Consider the following 6864-nt stretch of genomic DNA (forward strand, 5'->3'; position numbering starts at 1 on the left):
TCATACACCTGAAGTTAATATAATGTTGTTAATGAATTTACCCCCATAAATTTAACTTCTAAAAGAGGTTTTCGAAATTTGAAGAGTTGGGTTCAAACCAACAGGCGTCCAGGTGCTGTGGGGATGTGATGGGCATTCGGGAGAAAGTCCATGAGCAGAATCTTGAAAGGGAAATAGAAATGTAGACATTTGCTGGGCATACCCGAACCTCCAACAGAGAACTTCCTCCTAGACAGAGGAATATAAACACAAGTATGAGGTTTCATATTCTTGACACAGCAGGATTAGTTGGCAGTCAAAAGCTAAGACCAGGGTAAAGTAAGCAAGGCACTGGGTGAGTATTTGAGGAGGCCCTGCATGGGCAGGGCTGGCCGGAACCCTTCAGAAATGGCGCTACCTGGAGAGCTGCGTGCCTCCTGAAGTTTTGCACCTGACTTGCCTCACCCCAGTCCCAGCCCTAATATAAGTAAGAATTTGTGTGTGACCACAAAACCTGTATATTACTAAAGCAATGCTACAGTACTCCAAGCATTTTCTGATGTATTTAAGCCCAGTTCTTATACTTCTCCCAGCAATAAAACTTGTGCCTGACCTCATCTAACCCTACCAGAGGAGTTTGCCCTAGGGAAGTGGGGCAAAAGAAAATTAAACTTCCAAATACCCATAACCCCAATCATTTGATATGTGATATCTTCTAATCATCCAATATTTTCCTAACACCTGAAGAGCCATTTATAGCTAGATGTTGTAAATTATCTGTGGGAAGAGGGTGATTTGGTACAAAGATCTAAAGCACAAAATAGTTATTGAAGCCTTTTATTCTTGTGACTAAAAAGAAATATTTTATAGAAAAGAGGATAAAAGGACATATTTGTGAAGCAACTCCAAAGCCGGCAGCGGGGTGGGGGGAGAATGTTGATGAGTCTGCTATTACACAGTCGGTATACTGAGACATAATTATCTCAATGGCTTAGGCTGGGTAAATGTGCAAGATAAAATCTTGTAAGATAAGATTACTGAAAGCGTAGAAATTACACAATTAGGTAATTGCCGAGTAAACGTGAATGATGATAATAGCAGATGTGTGATGCTATAGGAGTGCTTTTGTACTACCCAATGGGATACCAAACACAGTATTTCATTTCTATTCTTCAGCTAATCCTATGTCATAATTGCCTAACAACAATCTTGTGAGACATCCACAAGTTTTCCAGCTCACTCCGTTGAATATCAGTGATTTGTTAAGTAGAGCTATTATTCAAATTTGACACTATTCAAAATTTGTCCCTGAACAGTTTAAGTGTTCATCAACGTATTGATATATACATAAGATGATTTTTTCCAGAACATTTTACTGTCCTTGGGACTGTATTTAACTTACCACTGCAGTGCCTCGCCAGTGCGGTCCCCACCCTTGCCGCCTGCTCCCCTTGCCTCCCCAAAGCCAGCAGAGCTACAGGCCTTCTGCCCTACACCCTCAGGAACCTGCTTTCCTGTCATACGGAGCTGGCACTGATCTTGCTGACTCACGACACCATAGCTGGCACACAGGTTCTTAAAGTACCTGAGAACAAAGTCTGCATTGATGACTATTACTATGTATCACTGGGTAAGGATTTCTGTTCCCAACTCAGCAGCCAGAAGGACCCTTCAAAACATTAAGTAGGATTATGTTCCCTCTGATCAGAACTCCCTAGCGTCTTCATATCTCAGAATAAAAGCTCAAGCCCTTCCAGTAGCCTACAACACCCTTGGCTGGTCAGCTTCCATACCTTTCTGGCCCCATCTCCTAGCTATCTCCCACTTTTACTCTCCTCTCCAGCCACAGGGACTCCCTTGCTGGTTTGGGGTCTTTGCTTTTGTCTTGTTTTCATTTCTGTTTCAGACGTGCCATATCACTTCACCAAAGCCTTCGCTAGATTTCTTTTCCCACACGTCTCGTCCTTCTTACTCCTCTTTGAGCCTCTGAAGGAATGCTGTCTTCCCAGGGAGACCCGCTCCCCCTATTCCGCTTGGAATCTGCCTCCCGCACCGCTGGCACTCCCTGTGTGTGCGCTTCCCCTCCTTCCCCATAACCCTTATCCTCCTAAATACTGTAGGAATTGTTGGTGCTGTTCAGTGTTGTCAGCCCTCTCTCCCCATCAGAGGCTAAGCTCCTTGTGGCGGGGATTTTCCTCTGTTTCATCGAGTCATCCATGCCATGTGCTTAGAACCATGCCTGCAACATAAATACTTGTTGAATTAAAGACTCGCAGATTACAGCTGAATAAGCACTACTAAATTTGATATAATATTATGGCCTATACATCTTTTTTTACCCCCCTTTATCCCAACAATGACTTTCAGTGATAGATACCGTTATTCACATCCTCACTATAGGGTGGAGAAACTGAGCCTGAGATGCTGAGTGCCTTGCTCTTTGGACTCTACACTTTGAGCTGGTTCACTCCACCTCCATTTTTAGCTCCTTCTGTCTGGAGATGTTGGAAAATGGCAAGCTGTGACTCCTGGACTCCCTTGCAGCATGAGCTGAATACACAGTGACAGGCTGTAAGGCAGAAGTGAGGTAGAGACCATCTTTCTGCCTTTCTGTCTGTTTCTACTGGACAGCATAGCTGTAACATAAGGTATTTCACTTGATCTTGGCCAAAAGGCCAAGAAGCGATGTAACATAAGGTATTTATACCAGGTTCTCGGTGTTGAAACACAGGTTTAGAGATGGCAGCATTGGCCGCCTTTCATGACTCGACATCTTAAGCTCTGGATCACAGCTACGGTGCTCATTCTTTGTTTTATTTTATCTTATTTTATTCTACTCTTTCAATCCTCACCTGAGAGTGTTTATTGATTTTAGAAAGAGAAATGGAGAGAGAGAAACATCAATATGAGAGAGAAACAGATTGGTTGCCTCCCATACATACCCTGATCGGGGATGGAAGCTACAACCTTTGGTACACCAGACAATATTCCGACAAACTGAGCCACTGGGCCAGGCCCGTGGTGTCCATTCTTAAGCTTCTTGGGCAGGAGAGGCACTTGAGTCAAGGATAAAGAAGCAGTTACGTCAAGGCCTTGATTCCACATGGACCTCCAATGTATCAGCTCCTGGTACCTTCTGTGAGAGGGCACTTCCATATGGCTCTGAGAATGAGAACAGGAGGCCAGTCTGAAAAGTACTTCTTTATCTCTTCCAACAAGCCGGAAGGAGCTGCAAGCTAATCCCGCTTAACGAGGGAGGGAAACTGATTCCGACTGCCGCTGCTGTAACTTTCCTCACTGCCTGTGTACGCCCCCATGTTTCTCAGATGTCCAGACGATACAGCGTTCCACTTTGTTACAACACCCTCTCCTCAGGCCTTCCTGGGCAGAGGTCAGAAGTCAGCCTTGAGCAATGCCCAGCAAGGAACAATCTGAGTAACATACCCCTTCACACATTGAAATAGTTTCCCCACTGCCATGGTCCTTGGGCTAAACTTGCAAATCTTCATCCTCCTTTTCCAAGAGGACAAGAACCTTCGCAAGCGTCTTCTCAGCCCCTCATGCCCATACGCACACCCTCCACGAGTCATGGCCTATCCACCCAGATGTGTCAGACATTTCCAAATTCACAAAAGGCGTTAGATTGGGCCAGAACTTCCCAACACCCAACACCAACACCGGTACTTTCCATAGCTGATAAAGCATAGAGCTGCATTCAGGGAGCCTACAACCTTGTCATAAAGAAGAGAAAAATAAATGTTCATTTTTGAAAACTAACCATATAGAGGGATGGTATGGCTTGTTTTTAAAAAAAAAAAAAAAAAAAAACCAATAGTGAGATGCAGGTTCTAGAGCTGAGAAAACCCCAGTGCACACCTGTCCTGCATTCCAGCGTGAGGACCACGGACGGGGCGTGGAGGCTGGCCAAGTCTCATCTTCTTTGCCTGAAAATTTAGATTTCTATGAGTACTCAGTGAAGTGACTTTGTGGGTACCAGGCATGTAGTGAGCACTGGAAAATAAAAAGAAGCTCTTATTATTTTTACTTTAGTTCAGGAAAACTTCCTGTGGGATGAAATGGATACCTTTGGTGTCTCGTAGGTTGAAAATCTAAATTAAGCCACAAAAGAGAGAGTAGCTATCAATGAGTACAGAAAAATTAGAAGGGTTCACCACTTTTAAATCTGTGGGCCAGAAAGCTAGAAAATATTCATTATTATACAATGGCAAAATAACATTTATAAGCCAAATCTTTGCAGTTTTTCACATTACATATTGTTATCACATCCTCAAAAGATATGGTACATAGTGCAGTGATGAATGACATGTCTAATAGCTAATATCAAAATGTACTGCCCAATGAACAATACAAAATATTACATGAACTTATAACTGGTCAATATTTATGCCTCAAATAAACTAATTTAGATACTGAGTATAGCTTAAATCAATCACACTTTGTTAGTGTTTCCTCTGCTAACACCATGTTCCAGATGAATAAGTTTCTTTTCAATGTAATCACTCCTATTTGCAATTACATTTTGATATGTTTGTTCAGTTATATGGATTTCAATTACCAATTCCAAACTCAGGTACTATAATTAACCCACCACAATTTTAAATTTTTATCAGTTTTCCTTTCTTTACACAGACATGTGAGGGAGATAATGATTTCTGCCTATGAAGTTCAGAGTTAAATGCCGTCAGAGTAGAGAAGATGACAGTTCAAAGAGAAATTGCCTCTACCACAGTCTTGCCCATCTGCCGTTGGTTAAAATGCATGGTTTCCCTGCTGTCTATCTCAGGGGCCGAGGCCTAAGACTGAAGTTCTATGCCTCATACCAAAGTCCTGAGATAAAATCAACAGCCAGGAAGTGCAATTAGTAGGATTTGATAAATATGAGAATGAAAAAAATATATGTCCCCATTAAAGCGCTTGTTTTCTGTCCTGTCTTGGAGAGTCCATTTAACTCTCTTGGTTTCTTATCACCCAGACTCGAGATTCCTTGTCAAAGAGATCTGTCCTTCCTTCTTCATCCTGGACTTTCAATCAGCCAACAAACTCTATTGTTCTATCGCATCTTCCTTTCCCAACTTTCTGTCTGCCTAATGATTTATACTTGGCATCTAAAGTCAAGTCCTCGGTACTCCATGTCTGGATTATCGCAACAGCCTCCCACTGGCCTTCCTACCTCCAACTCCTGCCCTGTCCGATTCTTTGGACACATCACCACCAAATGATCTCACACAACATATCACCTTGAACAATTCACATCCCTGATCGAAAATCATCAATGATTCTTCAGAGATTGCATATATCATAGATGCATGAATAAATATATATATATACACACAGACATATATACATATTCCTAAGAAAGTTCTAAAAATATCTCCACTCACTTGACCTGATGCATTGCTATGTTTATAAAGCTCCTGCTTTCTTTATTTTCTAATAGATCTGTGTTAAAAACAAAAACAAATCAGAAAAATACCTTAAGTATTAGTATACTCACAAAGAAATCCCCAAAACTAACAAATTTTACCAAGCATGAAAAAAAATAACAGCAATCTTCATTAATGTTTTCCAGATCACAAGAAAAGGAAATACTTCCCAAGTCATATTTTGAATTTAAAACAACCATGACACTAAAATCTGGCAAGTTTGTATAAGAAAGCAAGTTAGAGGCCATTCTCTCTCATCAACAAAAATATCAGAAATCCTAAATAAAACATTAACAAAATGAATCTAGCATAAATAAAATGATAACACATTATGTCCAAGCTGAGCTTATTCCCAGAATGAAAGTTTGAGTTTTACATCAGGCAATTAATCAATGTAACTCAACACATTAACAGAATATAGGGGGGAAATTGTGTGATCTTCATAGATGCAGAGAAAGCATTTGACAAATTTAATATCCATTTATGATCAAAAAACTTAGCAAATTAGCAATACAACAGAATATCTGTAAGTTGATAGAGTAGCTATAAAAGGCTGACCATAAATACCATATTTAATGGTGACAGAGAAAGTTGATACAAAAATAAGACAAAGCTGACTGCTATTACCACTTCTATTTAGCATTATAAGGAGGTTTTAGCAAGGCATAGAGGCAGGAATAAAGAAGGATTAAAACCTAGAACGGAAGATATGTAACTGCCATCTTATTTACAGACAATACGATTGTATACAGAGAAAATTGAAAAGAATTTTTGTATAATTATTAGATCAATAAAGGAATGTACTAAGGTCACTAGAAACTGAGTCAATACACAAAAATTAATTTATCTGTACATACAAGCAACAAATGAACATACAGTTTTAATAATATTATTTAAAATACCATCAAATACCCATCAATGAATGTAAAGTAAATGTAATATGCAAGAACTTTATAAAAATAACTATGCATACCTACCCAGCAGAAGAGATCCCACGATTATGAAGGTGGTTTTCCCAGGGTGAAGCTCATCCCTTGCCCTCCGATGTGCTGGCCTCTGCAGTGACCTCAAACATGGGAAACTTGGCTGCATAATCTGTGATCACAGGGAACTGCGTTGGTGCTCTCCTCTGGCCTTTAAAAAAATTAAATAAGTAAGGAAGTAAATAAACAAATGAACAAATTATAAAATACTGTTAGGAAAAGTGTAGAAGGCCTAAGTAAATAGAGCGATATATCATGTTCATGGACTGGAATACCCAACCCTGTCAAAATGTCAATTCTCAAATTCATTGATAGATTCAACATGATCCAAATCAAAATTCCAGCAGATATTTTTTTAACTCAGCGAGTTGATTCTAAACTTTATCTGGAACTGCCAAAGGCAAGAAAACCCCAAAGCCATATTCTTTTTTGAAGAAGAAAAAGAAGTTGGAAGTTTA

The 6864-nt window shown here is 40.2% G+C and overlaps 1 non-coding gene across 1 annotated transcript; it reads left to right on the forward strand.

Annotated features, from left to right (window-relative positions):
- Window positions 1–6392: 6392 nt before the first annotated feature.
- Window positions 6393–6555, forward strand: LOC118976034 (U1 spliceosomal RNA). Its single transcript, XR_005064187.1, has one exon. It is a non-coding gene; the product is annotated as a U1 spliceosomal RNA (small nuclear RNA).
- Window positions 6556–6864: the final 309 nt, after the last annotated feature.

The sequence above is a fragment of the Sturnira hondurensis genome, unplaced genomic scaffold (genome assembly GCF_014824575.4).
Source record: "Sturnira hondurensis isolate 20B ecotype Veracruz unplaced genomic scaffold, ASM1482457v3 Scaffold0020601, whole genome shotgun sequence".
Classification (NCBI taxonomy): Eukaryota; Metazoa; Chordata; class Mammalia; order Chiroptera; family Phyllostomidae; genus Sturnira; species Sturnira hondurensis.